Here is a 26,067-nt window from a genome sequence, read left to right on the forward strand (position 1 = left end):
GAGAACTCCCTAGAGGTTGGGTAGCTCTCCCCTCTTTCGGCTGGGGGGGGACGCATGTTGGACCTGTCAGCCCTAGGGTGGTCTCCCCTTCTATTTTTGTATCGTGCCTCATTTTTTCCACCCTCATTTTTATGTTGGACTAGGTCTCCGGGCACCTTTTCATTGCTAATCAGTGTTAAGGGGCAGGTGTTCCCTTCTCCCAAGATGGCTGCCACAGACCCCTGCTACTGCAGGGTGGTCGTTTTTCATAGTAGCACCCTAGCTGCCAGGAGCTGGCTGGGACCCACAACAATGTTGCGACACCAGCCCGCCTTTTGTCCCATAGGTAGAGTGGGGAAGCTCCTGGAAGATGCTGGAACCTTCTAGAAGGGAGGTGGGGTTTTACTTTTGCCGCCTTGGCTAGAGGTCACCTGACCTAGGGCTACTTAAGAGTGGGAGGGAAACTTTTGTGGTGAGTTGGCCATTGGGGTGAAGCAGAGCTGGAAGAATCCACCAGGAGTGTAGGCGGTAGGGCCTAGCCAGGGACTTATGCCTCTGAGAGTGACAGGATTTAGGTACTGCCTCTTAAGTGAGTGAGGTGCCCTGTGAATCCCACTGATCTTGCCCAGTAGTAGGAGGGCCCAGAGACTCTCTGCCAACCTGACTAGGAAGGACCTAGTCGCCCTCTCCATTCCTACCCCCTGTAACAGAACCCCTTAAGGGCGCCAGATACATCTGCGCCAAAAGACTTTATCTGTCAACTGAGAACTGGAACCTAACTTTACACCACTACAGTTGGCTGGTGAAAAGGAAGCGCGGAGGACTGGCACTGTCAAGGAAAGGCAGCAGCCCCTTCCAGTTAGAGTGCACTCATCTCCCCTGCAAAGCAGCAGCTCCCCTCGAGCGGAATCGAATGGGCAGAGCACACCACCGCCAAAGGATCAGCGCCTCCTGTTAGAGTCCCGCCACTGCCGGTGGGGGGCCATGCGGGGGGGACAGCCCGGGCACCGGGGGCACTTAGCGGGCCCAAACACTCTCCCACCCCGCAATATGCATGCCGCCACCGGCCCAGCCGCACCAGCACCGCATCAATCAAGAGCGGCAGTTGAGATCGGGAAGCGGCGCGGCCGGGACAACACAGCAGCGCCTGGCCGACACCATCTCGGCCACACGAACGGCGCTGACCGTGCAAAGGCGGGGGGAGCTGAGACCACCAGACCGGCACTCACCTCATTGTCGGCCCCCACATCGAGCAATAGGCTGCTCCGGCGAGTGCAATGGCAATGTCCGCTTCGATTCCTCGGCTCAGACCGCCATCTTGAGCTCCTCCGTGACTCGGAGGGAGCTCGCTCCGGGACCGCTGCACGGACTTCCCAGCATTCACATGGCACCCAGACGATGGCACATGGATCTGGGGAGGCAGCGACTCCTTTGTCTTCAACCTGGCAGCACTGGAAGACGGGGACAACACGATTAATGCTGGTCTGCCAGCAGAGCTTCAACACTGCGCGGCCATCGTAGCCTGCAGCTTGGCAACGCCCCCCAAGATCAGAAACTTGACTTCCTATTTATTACTGCATCATGGTTGAAAAACTGGGGCAACCCCGATGTTGCGGTCACGCTTTCACCCAATTCTATAGGAAGGACAGATTAAAGGGCAGAGGTGGTGGTCTGGCCATTGTTCTACGTGACTCACTACACTGCTCCAACTTTGACCTTGACACTATGAAGGGCGCTGAAAGCTTAGGTTTCTGAATCTCCCTAAACGCCTCTACATCCTTTTCGGGAGCTCTGATCTATCGTCCCCCAGGTCAAAGCTCCGCCTTCACAGATTCACTCAGAGACTCCTTAAGCCATCTGTTGCTTAGATATGCTAATTTTACGCTGCTAGGCGACTTTAATCTTCATCTAGAATCTAGAACTGAACCAGGAGTTGACAATTTCCTCCAAAGTACAGAGCTACTTACTTTACACCAATTGGTGGAGGTCCCAACACATCAGGCGGGCCATATTCTAGACGGGGTCTGCTCCAACTTCATGGCCTTATCAGTAGACACCCCACTCCCGATGATATGGTCAGATCATTTCTTAGTTCCACTTACAATTAGGGCCCCACAGAAAAGTCACCATGCTATATTATCCCCTGACCCTCAACCAAGACGTAAATGGGCTCAACTAGCTGATAACCCGAAGCTGGCTGCCCACGCACAAGCACTCACGCCCGCACTGATAGGAAATCCAGGGGGGGGTAGCTTGCCTCCTCCACTCCTGGCTTACAACGGTTTGTAACGATCTAATGCCACCAGAGAAACACGATAAGAATAAGAAATCAAAAACTCAGAAGGTCCCCTGGTTCACGCCAGAGTTAGCACTAAATCACCTTAATTATAATAAACAGGAGCGGAAATGGAGAAGATCTTATAACAGTGCAGATAGAACAGCTTATAGAAAGAGCAGAAAACTTTACCACCGCCAGATCAGAACCGCCAAACAAGAGTACTACTTTTTCGATCATAAAATATTTCACCAACCCTGAAGCGCTGCAGAAAGAATTGCCCCCATCACAAACCTTGTGCGATGACATCTCAACCTATGTTGGAGAAAAGATTCTTAATATCCAAAAGAACTTTTTAACCATTCCCAGTCATGACTGGGGTGATATCACCGAATCAGTTCCCTTCTACACTGCCCACTGCATTAAAACCTTCGAGCTGGTACCTTTAGAACAGACTTATGAGGCTATCATAGCCTGAAAGTCAGGTTCTCCATTAGATGCCTGCCCCCCATGATTCTCCATAAAATCATTGACATAGTTAACCCTGTTATAAATCAAATAGTTAATTCTTCATTAAGCACAGGAATAGTACCAGATGAGTGGAAACTGGCTCAGGTAAAACCTCTTAAGAAACAAAACATCGATCCCTCCGTGCTCTCTAATCTCCGGCCCATCTCATTGCTCCCCCTGCTAGGTAAAATTACAAATTTGTACATAAGGAACTTACCAAGTTCATTGAAACTGCTAATATTCTGCACCCACAACAATCATGTTTTCAACAGAATCAGCCCTTCAGGAAGTCACCGACGCTTTAAAAATGCTGGCAGACAAAGGCAAGAAAGCAGTCCTTATCCTACTTGATCTGTCGGCTGCGTTCGATACCATTTCACATGACATTCTTCTAAAGAGACTCGAATGCGGCGGCATCTCAGGGACTGTGCTGGAATGGATTAAGTCATTTCTTACTAACCGCAGACAAGCAGTGACTCTTGACACCTTCCTTTCAACAGAGAAAAGTATAACAACAGGAGTCCCACAAGGTTCTTCACTGAGCCCACTGTTGTTAAACATTTATATGACCCCCCGCTCATCTCCCTCAGAAGCTCATTCGGAATCGAAGTAGCGTCCTATGCAGACGATACTCAAATGATTGTATCTCTTGATAACAACAATACGGACGCCGAATGGAACTTCAAATGCTGTCTAAAGTCGTCCAGTGGATGAGGGATAACCACCTTAGATGTAACACCGATAAAACGGAAATCCTCCCCAGTGGGAAAGATGTAACTTTCCAGCCGGACATGTGGTGGCTAGAGGGAACTACTCCCCCACCAGACATGGTCATGGTAGCTAAGAATTTAGGGGTTCAATTTGATACTGCACTCTCTTTTCTCCCGCACGCATCGTCTATCGCCGGGACCTGCTTCAGCCTTATCAGATCATTAAAAAAAATCTTCGATCTGATTCCACTCCATGCAAAGAAAATTGTTGGAGTGGCCCTGATTCTCTCTCGCCTAGACTACTTCAATAGCCTCTTTGCAGGAGCCAACAAATCCACGATAAAAAAATTGCAGGTGGTCCAAAACGCTGCGGCACGTGGGAGCCTCAGCATCCGCTGCCCTTAAAGCTCTACACTGGCTTCCGATTCACAAGAGAATCCTTTTCAAAATTCTTCTAATTACATATAGAGCCACGCTTAAATCAGGACCTAAGGATCTCTCAGCACGGTTCTCCCCCTACATTACTACTAGGACTCTCAGGTCCTCGACAGCCAACCTCCTTAAACCTCCCACCTTTAAACGAATAACAAAAGGAGGAAAAACTGCTGGCGTTCTGGGGACTAAAGCCTGGAATGCACTTCCAGTCAATCTAAGACTACAGAAAACAGAAATGCAATTCAGGAAGGCTCTGAAGACATGGATATATAACACCCCTGATGCTTGCTGTCTTACAATGATTTAACATGGCCACAAGCGAGTATGTCTAGGACCCCCTCTCACCTCCAATTCCTCAGCTCCAGGATACTCCTCGCGGAGTGACAGTTAGCGCTTTATAAATTTCAATTTACATTACATTACATTGCATTACATTACAAGCGACCACTCCACTGAAGAGACGCCATCACAAACTGACGGTGGGTCCGAATCCAGGGTGTGCGGATGCGGTGCCCTAGGTGCTTTGACTCGCTAACACTAGTGCACTGGCGTCCTCTGTGCAGACCCACCATACCGTGCCTGACATCCCAGCCTGGACCCCCAATAAAGCCACACAGATAACCAGCTGAGAACCCTGGTCTGCGCGGCCCGGCGACACGCTGTACAGTAGGGCCTTCGCCGCTTGTTGCCGGGCCAAGACCCCTACGCTTCCGGTCGCAGTGAGCGGCACGGCATCAGCGGCCTACAACACCAATGACACCGGTGCCTCTACATCTGTACAAGAGCACGGCCATGCCAATCTGAAGTGGGGTAGCTCCGATCACCAAGGGACCGAAAACTGTAAGCAGCGACTCTGAAGAACGGCTGAAGGGATTCGCTACAGGCACGTTCGGCAAACTTGACCGGCCCAATAACGAGTGCACAGGTTTGGAACTGCACCACAGGCAGCTATCGTGAAGGGGGAGAGGTGATCAACCCCTAAAAGTGGGAAAAACACAGAAGGACGCCAGCTCGCAGACTGGGGAGCTATGGGCAAACCTGACGGCAAACGAGCAAAACTGCCGTTCGAAGTGCGGTAATCCTCCAGAATAGCCACCGAACCTGAACATACGATGACGGAGAGCGCGGGCCCTGTGTCCCAGACCTCCATGGATGACCTCAAAGAACTGCTCCTAACTGTGAAACACAGGCTCACCTCACTTGAAAATAAAATGAAAGCTCTGAATGGCCGCATAGATAAAATCATGCACAGAATTGATCAACATGGGGAGCGGCTCACGGAGGCGGAACAGCGCGTCTCAACCCTGGAAGATACATCTGCTGGGCGGAATGAACAATTACTACAAATGGAGCGTCTATTGAAGGTCATTGCGGCCAAAAAAGAGTACCTTGAATCGAGTTCGCGCCATCTCTATATACGCATACTAGGAGTGCCCGAGTCTACCAATACAGGTCGCATGGAGGACTTTGTAGAGTGGCTTCTCACGACAGTGTTTGACAAAAATGCGTTCTACACAATGTTCATCATAGAAAGGGCGCACCGCTCCCTGGCCCCTCGGCCCCCACCCAGAGCTCCTGCTAGACTGATCATCGCATGCATTCTTAATTACCGCGATCGGGATACCGTGCAAGAGAGCGGAAAACACTAGCCTATGAGGGACCCAAACTGGCTATTTTCCTGTATTTTACAATGGCGGTACAAGAGGCCCAGAAGAAGTTCCTTCCAGTTAAGAAAAAACTGCAACAAATAAATATCCCGTATGCTATGTTAATTCCAGCGAAGCTGCGGATCACTCACCTAGGCAAACACCTCTTTTTTACTAATCCCCAACATGCGGCAGACTTCTTAAAAAACACCCTGTGGACGACCCAGAACCAAGTTCTCCTCATTCTAATGCTGCCCTATCTGACATAGAATGATTGGCTGGATCACCCGGCCACCACAGCGGCCTCTAATATTCTGCTGTGCTACGATACGGTGACACAGGCCTACGGATCAAGGATCTGTCTCGTCCTGCATTGAGCGCTGGCATCCGTTGCTCCTGAGACTGTCTGGAGCATGGAGCTGCCACACCGTGGACACTGAAGAACGTAATTTTGTCCCATGCATATGATCTATCAAGCTACAGGGTGGATTGGGTGAAAAGACCTTGCGCTGGGCACCCTCGTTTAGAGCGAGGAGGAGTTGCAGCGCCCTTTGACGACTCCCTGACAGGTCAACCCTAACAAGTTTGTTGCCAACTGTTTTACTGTTTTTTTCTTTCAACACCATTCCCCTATGTTCTCACAATGTCCCCTAGCAAGGGCAATTGGTACTCTGTCCGTGCATGCCGCTGGGGAGGGAGGGAAGGGAGGTACTGAAGGTAGTAGCAGGATTGGGCTGCTGATGTGGGAGGAGGGCACGAATGCTTTACGGCACAGGGGGGGAGGGGGTGCGACAGTTGGGGATAGGTACATGCACACCTGCTGCAGACCTTACATCATGATATTGCAATTCCTATATGAGACACACACCATAACATCTGCTGCATGATTACCGCATACTGCATGGCATGCCCGACTTCAGCTAACTATAACCTCCTCACGTGGAACGTGTAGGGACTGGGGAATCCCAGGAAACGTCGGCACATTTTAGCTTATCGTGAGCGCCACAACATCCATGTTGCCATGTTCCAAGAGACACACATGGGCCCCTAGTCCCCGGCCACATTTACATCTCGGTGGGCTTCGTACAGATGCTACTCGACGTACTCAACATATGCGCGGGGGATGGAAAGACTTGTCAAAAAACTGGTCCTCTATGTCCCGCAATGTGCAGTGGCTGACCCACAGGGGCAATATTGCATAGCATGGGAAAAATTGTCCTCTCATTCCATCACGCTTGCCTGCTGCTACGGGCCTAATATAGATGACCCCACGTTCTTTAATATACTATGGGGGAAAATAATTGACATTGGCTCTACTCATGTGGCATGGGGAGGGGACTTTAACTTAACACCCGACCCAACGATGGATAGACAGTGTCCACAGCCATACCACTACACAGCAGCCCAACAACAACTGCTTGACATTCTCTCTACGCACATGACCGATGCTTGGCATAGTTTACACCCCACAGCTAGAGAGGGCACATGTTACTCCTCTACCCATTCCACGTGGTCTACAATAGATGGGTGGCACATTTCTAGGGGACTCACCATATGGCTCAAATCTGCAGAGAACATACTCGGACCTCTCGCAAATAGTCCTCAGTTTGGAACCACCCTGCCCGCTGTCTCCCTACCAAAACTGGAGACTACTGGCGAACGCCTTGATTGATATTCAATTTTTAACAGAACTTAGGCAGGAAATCACAGATTTTTTACCGCGCAATCTAGACTCCGTCCCACAGGTCTCCTCAGTTTGGGAGGCTTTCAAAGTGACAATACGTGGGATATGTATAGTGAAAGGAGGAGGCATACTGAGGACATACGCTCCGCACTTCGCAGACTAGAAACCAAACTTAAACACCTTGACGACCAAATGCACACTGACTCAAGTCCTCATCTGAAGGGACAGTTCAGGGAGAAACTGAAGGAGTATCAAGACACCGTTGAGAGAGAATGTAGGTTCCTTAGCAAATATCACGAGCCCGCCAATATGGCGAAGGGGAACGCCCTGGCAAAGCCCTAGCTGAACTCACCCGAACACCCAGATTTTCTAATACTGTTATGGAAATCATAGATCCCGACAATGGGATATGTAGAGACATCCCAGACATACTTTCCATGCCTTCTACACCAATCTCTACACAACGCAAAGGACTCAACCACTGGACTTTGTGCCATACTTTGACAACATTGCGATGGGGTGGTTGGGAGAGGGTCAGAGGGAGTACCTCCTGGTGAACTTCACGGATGAGGAGATACATGCAGCCATTATGCAACTGAAATCTGGCCACACTCCCGGTCCAGACGGTCCACTGGCCAAATGTTATAGAGCTGATAGCGATATCCTTAGTTCTCAAGTATGTATATGAGAAATTAAGGGAGACCGGTACACTCCCTCTCACAATGCGGGAAGCCCTTATAATATCACTTCTCAAGCTAGGCAAACCAGGAGATAAGTGTGATTCTTATCACCCCCTCTCGCTCATAAACTGCAATGCAAAAATTTTGGCTAAACTATTAGCAAACAGGCTTAGCCCTCTGATGTCAGCTCTGGTGTTGCCCGACCAGTCGGGCTTTATTTCCGGAACACAATCTCCACACCCTTTTCGCCTCGATGCAAGACATCGAACCAGACCAAGCTGCGGTGGCAGTCTTCTTAGACGCCACCAAAGCGTTTGACTCTTTGGAGTGGGACTACTTGGCCAGTGTCCTGGTGAGAATGGGGTACCTCCCATTCCTTGCGTGGATTCAGCTCCTATACACTAATCCATGTGGCAAAGTGCTCATCAATGGCGTATGCTCTTCCAGTTTCAAAGTCACGAGGGGAACGAGGCAGGGATGTCCTCTCTCCCCTCTCCTATTTACTCTGGCCATGGAGCCACTCGCGGCCACGATACGACAACTTCATTGAGAGCATGTGCTCCTTCGGAGGAACGGGTACATTCCAGATAGTTTTTCAGGTGACCACATTGGCATAGATTCAGAGTTTAATCCACTTCAGGCTATGGTGCAATCAATTAAAAAATCCAGAGTAAATTAGATGTAGCTCGGCAAGAGCATCCTTTTGTTAAATAACATTTACCTAGTACTCCCTGTCACATCTAACGGAACTGCTGAATATACCTTCTAATAGAAAAAAATGTGGGCCTTTCTTTCTCAGTGCATATTACTTTTCTTAAATAAACCCCATTTGTTTCAAACGATTCTAGTGAAGGCTTTGTTCATTTTTTCTCATTTATCTCAAAATGCATTAGTCTGGCCCACACCCTTAATCAATGGAGATAGACCATTATGAAAATAATATTCAGATTTTTTTTACTTCGGCAATGTATCAGTATTTTATCATGAAATTACTGGGTGAACACATGAAGTAGCCACCAACACGTTTTATAACATGCTGCGGAAAAAATAAAAGAACTCTCTGTTGTTTGTATTAAATCGACATATTAAAAAGGAGACACTAATTGAACTGCCACATTAAATTAAATGTCTTCTTTAAATTGTAAATGAGAGAAGTACATAATCGGGTATAGATTAGGGAGGGTGAGGAATGGAAGTCTGTCTTCAACATCCGGTATGGCCATTTTGAGGACTTGGTCATGCCATTGTGTCTTGTCAATGCCCTAACTGCACTCCAACACTTGATAAATTGCATCTTTAAAAAGATTCTGGATCAGCATGCAGTGGGAAGCATCTTAATTTTCTAAAATTCTTTAGAAGTGCATCAGGGTCACGTCGAAGAAGTTTTGTCTAGACTCAGACAACATTTGATATATGCAAAACTGTAAATTGTGAAATTGAGAAACCTTAAGTCAGTTTTGGTGGGTTTTGTCCTGTCTGAAAAAGGAATACAAATTAATCCCAGTAGGGTCAATATTGTATCGGAGTGGACTGCATCCAATATAAATAAAAATATCCTTGGGCTTGCAATTTGTTATAGACAGTGCATTCCTAATTTTTCAAAGACTGTATTGCCCATTTCTCATCTCGCCATAGCAGGAGTCAAGTTGAATTGGGGACTGAACAGGAAGAGGCATGCCAGTGATTAAAGAAACTGTTTACATGTGAACCCTCTGTATGGCGTCCTGACAGTGAGTACCCTTTTGTTGTCGAAATCTACAATCAGAATATGATATATAAAACTGCTCCCACAATGACATCCCTTTTCAGAAAAGTTACATCCCATTGCCTTCTTCTTGTTAACTTAGTAACACTGACCAAAGCAACACCTTTTACAAAAGAGAGTTATTAGCAATCAAGTAGGTGCCTAGTCAACCGTGCCATTATTTGAATGAATGAATGAAAAGGCATTTGTATAGTGCGAACACGCCAGAGAGTGTCCTGGCGCTGAAGATAGGGAATCCTGCCAGCAGAAATTGATTGTCTTATTCAATTTGTTGTAAAAGCCAGATTTTTAACTTCTTCCTGAAAACAGGAAGCTCTGAGGTGGCACGTAGTTCCCCTGGGAGTTTATTCCAGGCCTTCGAACTTAGAAGGAATAAAGATCTACCACAAATTCTGGCAAAGCATGTTTTAGGAATACAAGTTAAATGGATGTGTGTAGATTGCAAAACTCTGGGAGGGGCATACACACATATCCTCCTTCTCAGGTAAACAGCTCCCTCATCATGAAGGGCTTTATGGACCAGAGCCAGTGTCTTAAAAGAATCCTGTTTTTGATGGGGAACCAATTAAGCGCCCTTAAGTGTGGAGTCATGAGTTCTTGGAGCAAAAGTAAGAGTTATTCTGGCTGCCACATTCTGGACCACTTGAAAACGATTAAGAAGATATCCTGGAAGGCCTGAAAGGAGTTATTCATAAAGGGCCTGATTCACAAAGGTAAGTTACACTTTTGAGGGACTTTACACTTTTGAGTAAGTTTACTACTTTTTGGTATTCACAAAGTTCACTTTTATAGCAACAGTTACTGCAATACCTTTCCATATAAAAATAATTGAGGTAAGGACTACAAGTGTAGATTACTACAAAAATCCAGTTTGTGACTACCCCTTTGTAGTAGGTTTTGTAGTAGTACTACAAAATGTATTATAACGTTGTGAATTACCCTGTGGCATATTGTAGGTTGGTGCATGTCTAAACCAACCCAGGTGGATGCCATGGTGAGGGAATGTGAGAGATGTCATAGACTGGTAGAGAGATGTAAAGACAGTTACTCAAGAGCCACTGTCGTGGATGGATGGGACCTTTATCTTCAGGAATAAACTACCAGCTTATACCTTACTTCTGTCGCTTGGATATTATTACCAACCACCTTGTTACATTCCCTTTTTGCATGGTTACTCTAATTTTCTGTGGAGTGATGCTACTGTTTTTTTTAACTCTGCAAACTGAGGTACTGCTGTCCAGTCCCTAGTGTATATGCTCTGAACCCTAAAACATGGTGAAATTGACTAACTTGTAATTTTAATTCTTTATTTTTTGATTTTGCATGAACATGAAAAGGTACAAACTAGAAGAGTACAGACACCAGCAGACAATTGCAATTGCATAGGTTGACCAGGTTACATCATTTTGGAAAGGTTTCAAGTCTTACACTCCATGCTTTAGTTAACGCAACAAAGGTTTTACCATTGTGGCTGATGGCGGCTTGCCAAACTTAACAGCCGGGGACATAGGGCATTATCCATGAAGCATTACTAGATTGTCCAGCTCAAAGGTGTACTACGTCCCCTCTGCCATCCCCTCACCCCCCGGGCTGCCTGGAACTGCATTTTCTTCCCCTTCCTCGACAGCCTGCTCCTGATGGTAAAGTCGTAGCGGTTCCCAAATGTCTCAGGGGCGTGATGTTGGTGGCATTAACTCCCCATATGTGGTCAGTTGTTCCTGACAATGTATTAGATCCTCCAGCCAGACCTTTAACTTGGGCGCCCTCCCCCTCCCCCATCTGCAGGCTATCCTGCGTTTAGCTAGCAGTAGGCTTAACAATATAAATTTCCTAAAGGATGTTTTGAATTCCCTAGTGTATCCCAGCAGTGTATGAAGAGGGGAAGTTGGGACGTTTCCCCCCTTCATCCGACCACGGGTGCACGTGACCTCCGACCAGAACACCAGAATTGGGGGGCATTCCCATGCCAAGTTAAGGAAATCTGCGCCTTCTTTTCCGCATCTATCGCACTGGTCGTGTTCCCTGAGTCGGTAGCAACAGAGTCGTGAAGGGGTATAGTAAAGGCGGTGAAGGAATTTGAAATGGATTATGCACAGTCTGCTACTGGCCAAAGTTCTCCCCGTTTGTTGACAACAATAGATCCATTGTTCATCAGTGATCGTGGTGCCAAATTAGTTTTCCCATTTGGTTCGTGCTTCGGGGGCCCTGTGTTGGAGGTTGGTTTGAGTGGTGCGATAAAGCAGGGACACTATGTGAGTGGGGGGGTTGCGTTGCAATAAAGCAAGTAGTGGAGCAAAGCTGGGGGGCTCAGCAGGAAATCCTGTAGAGGCCTATTTAATGTCAAGGCTGAGTCTGGTGTACATAAACATTTCCATAGTAGAGGGTGAACAGTCCTTAAAAAATGTGTTCCGTGTGCGAAAGGTGCCGTTCTCATAGAGGGCTCCCCAAGCGTGTGCATCATGTGTACGTAGCATTTGTTGGCATTTCCCGTCACGTGTGACCGGGATATCCAATCTGCCAACTAGTGGCAGAAGGGGGGAATACAGTGTGTCGACGTCCATGCGGTGGGCAATAGCTCTCCACGCTCTGTTAGTGCCCACAGTAGTTGGATCCGCTTCTTTGGGATTAATAGGTGCACTGATATATGCAGAGTAAGGGGTGGGAACCATGGGTCAATGTTCTATCGCTAGGTGTGGCAAGTATGGTGGCAGGTGCATCCAGTAGGACGCAAATTGCGCCTGGGCACACCAGAAGTATAGTTCCATGTCGGGGACCTCAAAGCCACGCCTATCAAAAGTCAGGGTGAGCACCTCCCATTGCAACCTGGGTTGCTTGCCTCCCCACACCAAGCAAATGAGTTGTGATTTGAGGGTTTTGAAGAAGACTTTACTGGGCGCATATGAGATACATGTGAAGAGGTATAGTAGTTTAGGAAGCACAACCATTTTGATCAGCGCTATTCGGCCTGCTAGAGAAAGTGGCATTGTTATCCACCATGTTATTGACTCTGTGAGCCTAACCAGCACCTTGCCGTAATTGGCTTTCAGAAGTTGCTCCCAATCTCTGGTGACCACTATGCCAAGATATTTTATCTCGTCGTCGCACCAGTCTAGCGGGAACTCTGGGATATACCTCCTGACACTGCCCATTAGGGGAAATATCTGGGACTTTCCCCAGTTAATATTGATTCCGGAGTAGCTCCCAAACCGCAGGAAAACACCCTTAATATGGAATTCAGGCTTTCCTCAGGGTCCCTCAGGTACAATGTGATGCCATCAGCATAAAGCGATATAAGGATTTGTCTCTCTGGGTAGATGAGCACATGCTCTCAATGAAGTTGTCGTATCGTGGCCGCGAGTGGCTCCATGGCCAGAGTAAATAGGAGAGGGGAGAGAGGACATCCCTGCCTCGTTCCCCTCGTGACTTTGAAACTGGAAGAGCATACGCCATTGATGAGCACTTTGCCACATGGATTAGTGTATGGGCATTGAAAAGGGAGTATTCTCTATGTTCCACTCACATTAATTTTTACATAAAAATTAAAACCAAGTCTTGTCATTATTTAACTGGAGAGACTCCAAAATCCATAACTGTCCACAAGGTAGAAACTTTTTCAGTTTATTTATGAGTAATCTTTCTACTCTTCAACTTATAGTGTTGTAGTAATAACAGCCCTGCAAGTTGTTATAGCTGCCTGTAGAAAAGAAACCAACACAAAGCATACATAGGGTGTTGCTAGTTGTTGCAGAGCCCGAAGTGCTACCCTATGATTAAGCAAACTGAATTTTCTTAGAAGAGGACTAATAAACTGTTACCTTTCGATCTCATAGAACAGACAGAAAAATAAGATATGTTCAGCCGATTTCTTTGAATTAGCATCACATGGCCACGATGAAAGATGTTTCAATGCAAATACATTTGCAGGATACCCCAACATTAAAGGAATATAATTTAAACAAAATAGGGTCAAAATATACCGGTAGTGAGGATTTTCGACAAAAGCAAGATAGGAAGCAGATCCGTATACTACAGAGGGCAGAGTGTAATATGAAATTATTGTGGATTTTTCTTTATTTCTATCCCATCTATCAAGTGAACTTTTGGCCATAAAAATATCTTTTAGTCTGGTTTTGGGAAAGATTTCACAGTGAGTTGGATTATCATAGAGGTCCGCGAAACCCAAAGAGACAAAACACTGCCTTACGTAACGTAGCCATGGAATTTTAAGGGCATAATCTAAATTCATAATATCCTTTAAAATGCGCTGGTTTAACGGCACCGACTTGCTTTTCCAAATTGACAACCATAATAATAAAGGGGCCATTTTAAAAGTATCACTAATAAAAGGTAGGCCTATTTCTTTGTGGGGATTGAATTAGAACAGGCCAATGGGACATACAATAATCTCTTAGCAAATCTATCCTCTATCATTTGTAAACTGTCCACTTGTACAATGCTCCAAATTGCTGCTCTGTAAGTGGCAACAGGTATTGTTTTTGCTAGGTAGATTTTAACCATCTCCTGGTTCTATTGCTCCTCACTGGGAATTTTGATTAATCTCTCTCAATCAACCATCCCGGATTACTTTTGTTCTTGCACATGTTTCCCCTCATTAACTCAAAATGTGAAAATCCAGTAGCATAATTTACAATAGTTCTATACATCCAAACAGTTTTGAATACTTGAATTTCCCAATAACTGCCTGCAGGCATTGCCAATTGTACTGCACCTTTCAGTGCATGATTAAACCTCTCAATCATGCAATTCCCAGTAGGGGTGAAAAAGGAAGTTGCTCTATGTTTAATGCCCACTTTTTCAAAATATATTTTGGTCTTGTTAGAGGAAAATTGGACAGTATTGTCGCTAAATGATACAGCAGATAATCACTCACATGTAAATTCCTCATCCATAAATTCCAGGATAGTATGAGGCTCATTAGGATGTCAGTGACACCATCTGAAGCAGCAGTGAGACCACCGCATGTGTGAGGGACTGACCACTGCGGTTGGAGCCCATCGACCCTGCAGGCGGATTGTTATCCCTACAATGAGGGCGGTGCCTTCTCAGGCACTGCCGTAGGGATTACAATGGCCCTTGCCAACAGCCTTTCAATGGTGATTTGACCACCATTGAAAGGCTGTCGGAAACTAACTTTGGGCCCTCCTCCATCTGCGGCCTCCTCAATGAGGCCAGGGGGGCACCACAGGTGCCCCCACAAACATCCATGCCCCATGTGGCAGGCACCATGAGGTGCCTGCCACAGGGTGCAAGGATGTTTAAGAGCATGCCTTTTAGCATTGGGGCTTGTGCTGCAGCCCTTTTCTGGGATGCAGCACAAGCCTCAGCGCAAACAGGCATGTTTCCAACCGCCTCCAGCAGTTGGATCCTAATTAGGCGGTCAGGACTGCTGACTACCTGTCGGCCAGTCCCTTTACCGCAACGATGCCTGTCAGACACTCGTCTGACTGGCATCGTAATAAGGGCCTCAGGATCAGTTCTTTTGAGAATCTTGATAACCGGACGATGTGAAAAAGCACCTATAGGGGCAACAATGTACTTTTGAAAAGTTCCAATTGGACCCATAATATCAGTCACTATGGTTGCCCAAGAATTTCATGGTATATGAAGATCACACATTGGAATTTAATGCTTTCAAATACCTATCTGCCATTAAACATTGTGTGCAGTTCCTTACCACTCTTTCAGTGAGAATATCCATAGGTGGGCACCAATGGAACGTTTTTAGTCTATATTTACTTTTCACATTGCCTAAATGTTCCACATGGACTTGCTTGATAATGACTTCTCTTAAACCCCAAGGGAGGAGTAGACCCTTTAGCCATGATAGCATAATTTTACCCATCTATACAATTTCAAGAATTACAGATCATTTGCTTCTAACTTTCCAAAAAGGTTTTAAGTTTTTCTTCAAATATTCTTTCCTTGGCTATTCGTCCTTTAATAATTAGGAGTCCTAACTTTACTACTACTAAATGCTTTTGTGAATACCAAAAGTAGTAAGTTTAGGATTGTATCTCAGATTAGTTCTGTGACTAGGCCCTAGTGATTTCTTTTTCAGAAGGGGATGTTGCCAAGTACAAAACTTGGATAGCTGCAGAAGCCAGTAGCTTAGAAAAAGAACGGCCGGGAATTAGAGGCCCGCTACTCCAGGCTACAACAAGTACTGCAGGGCAGCTGGTGTCAAGTTCAACTTCAGAGCCTGAGGGCAGTGCGGTTGGCTCACAGCAGCCAAAACCACCAACAACACCAAGAACAACATCAACAACAACAAGAACAGGAGTATCAGCCACACCAAAATCAGCACTGGAATGGTTTCTACCGCAAGGGCTAGTTAGGTCCAGTGCTGAGTCAAAGGCAAAAGAGGCCGAGCAAAGTGGAGCACCCCTGAGCATTGAGCGGATGGTCCAGGCCTATCTGGATGACCCAACAGAGGTCCACATTGATCAAAACCCTTTTCAGTATTGGTCTGGAAAAAGGCACCACTGGCCGGTGCTCAGCAGGCTGGCGACAAACTATCTGGCTTGTACTGTTGCAAGTGTCTCTTCTGAGCATGTTTTCAGTGCTGCTGGTGCTGTTCTGACAGTGAGAAGGACCAGTCTCTCGCCTCAAAACGTGGAGAGGTTAACCATGATCAACATGAATCAGCACTTTATACCACCGGATTACACCATAGCTGAAGTAGCACAGCAGGAAGATGATGACGGCGGCTTAGGTCGTGGTAGTGTGTTAGATGCCATACTTCTGGGTGAATCACCAGAGTTTGAGGACCAGCTCTACTTTCCTGACAACTGTGTTTTTGACTTGTTACTTTCTTTCTTCCTTATTTACTTTTATTATTTGTGTGTGTCACAACAAATCCATCACCACCATCTTACTCTTTTATTGCCGGATTGGAGTTGCAACTGTGTGCAGTCAGTGAAGAAGTAAATCCACTCCTCCGAGTCCTGCTCGAGTTCTCTCCAGTCCAGTCCTGACTCACCCTAATCCATTTACCTCAAGCCAGACATTGGATGGAGAATAGTACAAGAAATGTGTGCCTGCCTCGTCGAGTCCCTCCAAAGAACCTGACTATAGCTATCCTCCTCTCTGAGCCGAAAGGGACTTCCCCGTAAGAACAGGTAAATGATGACATGCATTGGAGGCTGACTCTGAGTGACTGGCGTTTGTGTTGTTGTTGTGCATGATATCTACTAGTATTTAATCTACACACAAAAAAGTGACTCAAGTCAATGTTTCCCTTCTTGTTGTTCAATAACAATATATTGTACTACTGCAGGCCGATCCATTGCATTTTTTATTCTGGACTCACTCGGTACACTACAGAGTTTGACGCCATGATGACCATACCATACTCGCAGTCAGTCAGTAGGATCGGAGATGATTGATGGAATAACTTGGGAATTTCATGAAGTGGCCTAAAAAGTAATCAAGTCAACAACAACCATACCAGACCTACATGTCTGTATAGTGGTGGAGGCGAATGTATTGGTATGACTGACAGCGGTGCATTGATTTAGTTACTTAGGGGCCTATTAGGATGGCGGGCGGTGGCACCACCACGGTGCTGGTGGTGTCGGAAAATGCTTATTTCCGCATGGCAGCAGAGGTCCTCACGGCCGCCATATTAGAATGGCCAAATATAGCCCATTTCCTGTCCGCTGCTGTGTGATGCAAACCGCCATCAAAGTGCGCCTGCCACTGCAGAGGTGGGAGCCAATGGAGACTCACTGCCATGCTGAATGACGTCCGCTCCGCTGTACAAATCAGGATGCACTGTAGCGGAGAAACCGCCCAACCAGAGACAGCGGAAGCTCGACAGCGGAGCATGATACCAGAGTCCCGGTCCCTTCCACCCGGTTCTGACCGCCATGGATCCAGCTCTACATGTCTTCCTGGTGCTGTACCTGACACATCACCAGCAAATCATGGACCATCGCGGACACTGCCGCAGGTACGCAACAACACAATCCTGCACACAAACACAACACATGGACTGATACATGGTCCCTGTCCACACCAGACACACTGGTGGGGACAGGAACACATTCACACGTGTACCCACACATGTCCTACCTGGCACCAAATCACCCCTCTGCATCCTGGTCACCCACCTACCGTGATCATGAACTAATGTCCCAGTCACGTCACTGCAGCAGTGACGACGCGAGAAAACATGCGCACAATGCAGAAGGCAGGGCCAGGCATGGGCAGTGCACATAGACCACAGGGTCACACCTCTACCCTCCACACACTAGGCCCCCCCAACATGAAGGGACAAGCCATGTGCACCACCTGTGCACCCCCATGCACAACATCAGCACAACAACAAGCTAGGTGAATCCACACCCTGCACCACACAACAAACAACAAAAGAGACAGTCACAGCAGGAGTGGCTGCAGAGGAACACACAGCACAGAAGTACAGGACCAGGGCAACCCACACAGCACCACAACACCACACACATGGCAAGAAAACTGAGACCAAGCACAAAATGAACACACACAGATAATGAACAACCCCTCCACTGGACACACAGCCTGACAAGTCACACAGACATACCCCACACTGACACACAGCCACATACACAGACCACATGCCAGCAGCAATGGAGCACAACATATAGGAACGCCAAAGTGATGTGCACACAAATGGAAAGCCAAGGAGATAACCACCAAGCATGTGTACATCACATGCAAGACAAGGAACGAAACAACACCCTCAAACCAGCAACGCACACATGGCTGGCACAGTGAGTAAGGTCAAACCACAGTCACCTCAGTGCAACAACTCAGGGAGACAGCAAGCCAACCCATGTATAGGCACAGGGATGAAAGGAAGGCCCTGAAGTCAAACTGTGAACAGCCACACATATGTATACAACTTCTTCACATAACCAGTGTCAGACACACAGAAGGGTGTCAATAATGTCCAGTCAATACACAGACAAACAATCACACTCCCTGGGGGTATCCACAAACATCACACACACAGGGATGCCAGAGCCAATGTCTGCACAAAAACAACAGCCAAACACATAACTCAACATAAACACACACAGAACCACAACAAGACCAGACATGACTTGTGCAGCAAAACTGTGGAAAGTCAATGGGAGCACAGACAGAATCAGAGTGCACAACCTCATCAGTCAGGAATAATGCACAGACAACATACCACAACACAGACAAGAAGTGCACCATCACAGAACAACACAGCCACATCAAACACACAACAGATGCACAGGCCAAAAAATCACATAGCAAACACAGCAGTACATCAGGGTCTGCACACCAGGCAAGGACAAGGCAACATACACCCACATCACTGGATGCACAACAAGCAGTGTGTGCACACAAAACATAACAGTCCCACACAGATATGAGTGACACTCCATGAACATCCACAAAAGCAGTACCTCAGGATACACACATACACCCAACACAACACCCACAGATTCACAAGTCTGGGACACAAAAGTGGAAACAACTTGACCAGATGACTGGGCAGGACAAACAGTTGAACTGCATATGAGCAACCATGACTGCTAAACAGTACAGGAACATCACATATAACCAATTGGGAAAATGTCCTGAGTGGCACATTGCCCCTGGGCAAAGATCTGCACCACAAAGCTCAGTGTCACAAGTGAACTGATGGGGAGGCACACACACAGGCAAACAAAGGGGACAGCTGACATCAAAGTGAACTGTTGTGCATGTCAGTAGTGGACATGGCAGGAGTGTACCATACACAAATAGAGGGAGTGCAGTCTCACAGTGGGTAGGCATCTGAAGCACAGATAGGGCATGGTATGACACCACACACAACATGCCATACTGGAGGCAATAAAGCACCATGTGACAGCAATGCATGAGAAAACATATCCACAATGTCAGTGTGGATCAGCAGGTCTGCACAGTGAGTACAAACAGTATCAAGACATGGCTGATCAACAAAACAAAACACTGAATTGCCAGTCACACACTCTGCATACTCACAATTGGCAAAAACAACAAGTAGGAGTCAGACAGAACTGCAAGGACACACCAACACACTGCACAGTGCACAACATACACCTCACACATGTGCACACAATCACAATCACACGGCTGAACGATCCAAACAACAGGCAACCAACTCATGGGTGACACGTGTGTGTAGTTGAAATTGCAGGGGCACACACACATCAACACTCCCAACAATGTCACCCCCTTCACACTGCACACTTCATGACCACCCAAGTGCACATGTTGAAAGTAACACATGTGACTAGGATGACTGACCATCACAGGATGAGCATACACCTACACTGTTGGGCACACATGAAAGCAAGAACACACATACATGATGACCCTGGCCAGCCTGCCTGCAACCCTGTGGATAGAATCCCACTATGAGCTGGCAGTGCCCCCAAACCTTACATGTGTACAATATAGCCAACATGAACAAAGAATGAAAATGATAACGGTATGTCATCTAACAACAACATCTTTGCACCCACAAGTATCAGAGTCAGGAACAACTGAAGTCCCTGTCACCCCTGTAAAAAATAGGATAAGTGAGACAAGCCATTGGCAATGTTGAAGTGGCACACAGAGCATGTAGCACAGAAAACCATAATACAAACAGAAAAAACTTTATTTAGTACGGACACTGACAAAACTGACAACAGGAGCAACTGTCTTTATTCACACATTGCACAAATAGGCTCCAAGATTATAGAAGCGCAAGGCACACAATGCACAATATGTCCATGAGAAGCAGCACAGGCAAGGGGAAAACAGCAAGGCCAGTGGCCAGTCCAAGATGCAGAGTATGTCGATGAGAAGCTGCACAGGCAAGGGGAAAACAGCAAGGCCAGTGGCCAGTCCAAGATGCAGAGTATGTCCATGAGAAGCTGCACAGGCAAGGGGCACACAGCAGTGAACAACAAGGCCAGTGGGCAGGACAAAGTGCAGAGTGAGACCATGAGAAGCTGCACAGGCAATGGGCACACAGCAGTGAACGACAAGGCCAGTGGGCAGGACCAAGTGCAGAGTGAGTCCATGAGAAGCTGCACAGGCAAGGGTCATACAGCAGTGAACGACAAGATCAGTGGGCAGGACCAAGTACAGAGTGAGTCCATGAGAAGCTGCACAGGCAAGGGGCACACAGCAGTGAACGACAAGGCCAGTGGGCAGGACAAAGTGCAGAGTGAGACCATGAGAAGCTGCACAGGCAAGGGGCACACAGCAGTGAACGACAAGACCAGTGGGCAGGACTAAGTGCAGAGTGAGACCATGAGAAGCTGCACAGGGAATGTGTGCGTCTCTACCCTGCCATGGTCAGCAACACAGTCAGCGGGGTAACAATGGGCAGTACAGGCACCGCTGTGGGATAGACAGGTGTGTGAGGGTGAATACCACTCAGACGTGGCTGTCAGTCGGACTGAAAGCTGGCTTTGTTTCGGGGACAGTTGGAGCACTTCACCGGGGAGAGAGAGGCCCAGCTGAGGTAGAGCTATCAGTGGCTTGGGAATCCAGAGGGCTGCTTGGACCAGGTGGTGTAGTGGCACGTGGAGGTGGAGTCATGCAGGTGTGAGACATAGTGTGGGTGGGAGATTGTGGAGTGGTGCCTTTCCACTTCTTGTGGATTGTAAATGGCTTGACTGACTTGGGATCAATGGGAAGTGGTGTGGACACAACAGGCACACTCACCACCAAAGCTGCATCAGGTGCAGACGCTGGCCCTCCCTCTGGGGACGTGCTGGATCCAGCGGTATGCTTCGCCTGGCCTTGCCTTTGCCCCTCCATCCCCGGTTTACCAGCTGTTCGCCCTAGAGTGCCCTCCTTTCCCTGCTTCACTGGGCTTGGAATGGGAGTCAGGGTAGTGGGTTAATCTGTCTTTGAGCCCTTCTTATGTGTACCCTTGGCAGGCACCTCCTTCTCAGTGGGCATGGAAACTCTCTGCTTGTTTTTGCGAGACACTTTTGGTACAGGAGAGTCCTTGGCTGGGGATGCCTGAGGTCTGCTTCTTTGCTTTTTGGGCCTCTGTGTCACCTGACGGGCTTTTGTCTTTGCACTCTGGGGTGGCTTTAGTTTTCTGTGGGGATGGTGACTGCACCCTGGACCGCTTGGGCTGCTGCTGCTGCTGTGTGCTTCTTGTGCTGTATCGTGACCTTAAGGTCTGTGGAACATGGTCACTATCATCAGACATGGCCACTGGCAGGGAGGTGGACAAAGGGACTGGAGCTGGACTGGGAGGTTGTGCCAGTTGAAAGGCTGCCGTCACTGTAGAGGACAAAGCCTGGACAGTCCGGTGCAGCCCACCCATGTCTGAATGTATGCCCTCCATGAAAGAAACCACCTGTGCCAATTTTTTGTCATGGTCTATAAAGGCATTGAGGAGAGCTGTCTGGCCCACACAAAGCTGGTGCAAAAAGTCCACAGACTCAGCACTGATGGCAGCAAGGGGGACAGGGGTAGGGGCAGCGGTGCCTGGGGTGAAGGACACTCTTCCCTTCTTACTTGGGCGAACACGGGCAGCACCAGAGGAAGTGGTTGAGAGGGTGGGCCTTGTTTGCTGTGTGGGGGAAGATGAGGCAGAGTCCCCATCCCCTGTGTCCGCCAACATGGAAGCATCACCGCTGGCATCAGATTAAGTTGAGCTTTGCGCCTCTGGCTGTGATTCCTCCAGCAGACTCCTGTCCCCCTCCGAGGTGCTGGTCACATCTGTGTCACTGTGCTCGTGTCCAGCTGTTGTGCTTGATTCCCCACCACTGGTGTCCGTCCCCTGTCCCTCCGTGGCCATGGGAGATGCTGCATGAGAGAGAGAAGTAGGGTCAGTTCAGTGTCAGCAACATTACAAACATAAGCAAGCAAAGTATCACTGAAGATGACTAAATCTACATGTTGCACACCACTCTGTGCAATGACATTGTGCTAACTCACTTTATTGACTCAAACAGTGCATGTAAACAAGAAAACCAGGCATAAAAGAGCCATGTGATGACCACACAGCACAACAGCCTGCTGATGGCTCTGTTCAACCAGACACACAAATAGCTCAGAGCACACCTAGTGCCCTGATGGGGGCAAGGATGGAGCCTACAACATGTTGCCACTGTCAGATCTGGATTGAGCAGGAGGGGACAACACAGGTACAGACTACAACATGACATTCCACAATGGACATGAGCCCATGCCATCCACCATGTTGTCCTTTGGGGCACAACTACTGTTGCACATTGGCGTCAGATGTGTATGCCTCACAAAGCTGAGGTCAGGCAATGCACGCATTGATGAAAGCACACTCAGAACAGACACACTGCCGTTCACTTCCATGGGATTTCCCAGACTACCCCAATGCAGACGATACCTGAAGGCCACTACTCAATATGCAATGGAAATGCCCAGTACTCAAATTACATTAGGAAGTACAGGTAGGGCAAATGCATGACAGCTGCACCCAGCACAGAGGCCACTCACAAGCCACTGCATCACACTACCAACATCACATAGGCCAGCGCTGGCACAGGCTGTATACACATGCAGCCACTCACAGCCAAAGTCACCCTTCCCAGAATACTCACCCCTAGCTTGCTGCTGATGCTCATTCAAACGTGCATCCAGCTCAGGCTGTGTTACAGCCAAGATGCGGCCCATCAGTGGTGTCATGCTGCGCCGTGCCAAACTGTCAGTGTGAGGGAGCAGCCCCAGTGTCATCGCCCCCACGTTCTTTGCCAGCCGGCAGATGTCATCCCACCTCTTGTGGCAGTGGGTGCGCCGTCAGTTTGAGACACTCAGAGCCCGCACCTTGGTTGCAATGGCCCTCCACAAGGCCTTCTGCTGGTGTATTTGAGCTGCAGGCATGGGAAACAAGAGTGGGAAAACATCAGCAACAGAGTGTTATGTAACAAAATCCCTCAGGACATTAGTATGATAATGACTCATCCCAAATCCACAGATCTGTTTTTCTGAGACAAAAATTAATCTCACATTCTACATCTGCATGGGACAAGCACACGTAAATGCATGCAGGTGTGAGGGGGACACAGTACCTGCACATCTCATACACATGCAGGATGCCAGCACAGAAAGCCATGTGTAGTCTGCCCACATCTACTGTCCATATCTAGGTTGAGCAAGACATACATCACAAAACAGCATGTGTTTGGAGGTAGACTCACTATGTCCAACACTGCGCAGCCCTCAATGTCCTTGCCCTGTGAATAGCTCACTGTGTCATGGATGTCACATTGAGGGATATGATCTCACAAACTCACACCCTTCTCACGAGGCCTGTCGTGTGCAATCTACAGGGCTGAGATGGCTCATTGTTGGAGTGCAATGAGAAGAGACACATGTAAAACTCTGTAAGTTCTGTGATCTGTCCTTGTCATTGTGGACGGTGACTGTGCAGGCCATGTGAGCTCACACTGAGATAGACAACCGGGACCACACAGCCATTGACACAAGCAATCACTGTCCTTACTCCTGCATTACCAGCTTGCAGAGTCACTGTATGGCTGACAAGACAACACATGTCCCTCAAGTCTTGATGTGCAGGCAGGGAAACATGTGGAATAGGGTACACCTCCCTTCCCCCTGGAGAAAGCATGTTAGGCAGTGCATGACACAACCCCACACCCTCAGGCACATACTGCATCAGACCAACTACATGTGTGCTCCCCCTGCACTCTCACCCCCACTTTTGAAGACTTACCACAACATTAGGGGCACCATATAGCCTTGGGTACTGTGTGAGCACCTCGTCCACCAGGACCTCCAGCTCCTCGCTGGTGAAGGGACTGGCACGTATCTTCTCAGTCCTTGCCATCACTGTGGACATGAGACAGCAGCGGTGGCAGCAGCAGGTGAGGGGTCTCAGACACCAGTCTCTGAAGGCAGCAGCAGGTGAGGGGTCTCAGGCAGCAGTCCCTGGAGGCAGCAAAAAATGAGGGGTCTCAGGCAGCAGTCCCTGGAGGCAGCAGCAGATGAGGAGTCTCAGGCAGCAGTCCCTTGAGGTAGCAGCAGGTGAGGGGTTTCAGTCAGCAGGCTCTGGGAGCTAAGGAAATGTGAGGCTCTCTCCCACACATATATATCCCCCTGGGGTCGTTTCAGTGGTGCTAAAGTGTTGCAATTGGTGTTCCAGGTCTGCCTTTTTCAAATTCATCAAATGACCAGCTCCGCAGTGGCGGAGCACGCTTCCCGCGATTTTAAAAATTGCATCAGGCTACCGCAATATTGGTTCCCATTGGCTGTAAGGGCATGGTCCATGGCGGTGACACACCGCAGGGGCCAGACGTGCGCTACCGTGGTGGTGCATCTTTCAATTGCATTCAATGACTGGCCTCGTGGTGGCAGAGCACGCCTACCGCGATTTTCAAAATTGCATCATGCTACGGCGATTGCACTTTCCATTGACTGTAGGGGCATGGTCCATGGTGGTGACACACCGCAGGGGCCAGGCGGGCGCTACCACAGAGGTGCATCTTTCAATTGCATCCAATGACCGGCCCCCGGTGGCGGAGCACGGCTACCGCAATTTTCAAAGTTGCATCATGCTACCGTGATTGCGCATCCCATTGGCTGTAAGGGCATGGTCCATGACAGTGACACACCGCAGGTGCCAGGTGGTAGCTACCAGGATTTGGGTGCCATACATTGATATGGGTGTCTTGGATTTGGGTGGCGGAGCATGCCAACTGCCATTTAGCGTTACATATGTACCTATCACTACCGTGATTGTGTCATGGTCCATGGTGGTGACACACCGCAGGTGCCAGGCGGTGGCTAGCGGGATTTGGGTGCCATACATTGATATGGGTGACCGGGATTTGGGTGGCGGAGCATGCCAACTGCCATTTGGCAATACATACATATCTATCAATACTGTGATTGTGTCTTGGGCATTGGCGGTGACACACTGCTGGTGCCATGTGGTGGCTACCGGGATATGGGTGCAATACATTGATATGGGTGACCGGGATTTGGGTGGTGGAGCATGCCAACCACCATTTAGCGATATATATGTACCTATCACTACCGCGATTGTGTCATGGTCCATGGCGGTGACACACCACAGGTGCCAGGCGGTGGCTACCGGGATTTCGGTGCCATACATTGATATGGGTGACCGGGATTTGGGTGGCGAAGCATGCAACCACCATTTGGCAATACATACATATCTGTCACTACGGCGATTTTGTCTTGGGTAGGGCTGGGCGGTAAATTCCGTTCTGCTCGTGGAATTTGGGTGATTTTGCGTTCCGCGGAGAACGTGGAATTGCCCAAAATTTTGCGTTCCGCGGCTTCGCAGAATTTTTTGCTTGTTCGCGTCCTCAAAAAGCGTGTTTGCGAGATATATCCCCCCGAACACGC

The sequence above is a fragment of the Triturus cristatus genome, chromosome 2_2, assembly GCF_964204655.1.
Source record: "Triturus cristatus chromosome 2_2, aTriCri1.1, whole genome shotgun sequence".
Taxonomy (NCBI): domain Eukaryota; kingdom Metazoa; phylum Chordata; class Amphibia; order Caudata; family Salamandridae; genus Triturus; species Triturus cristatus.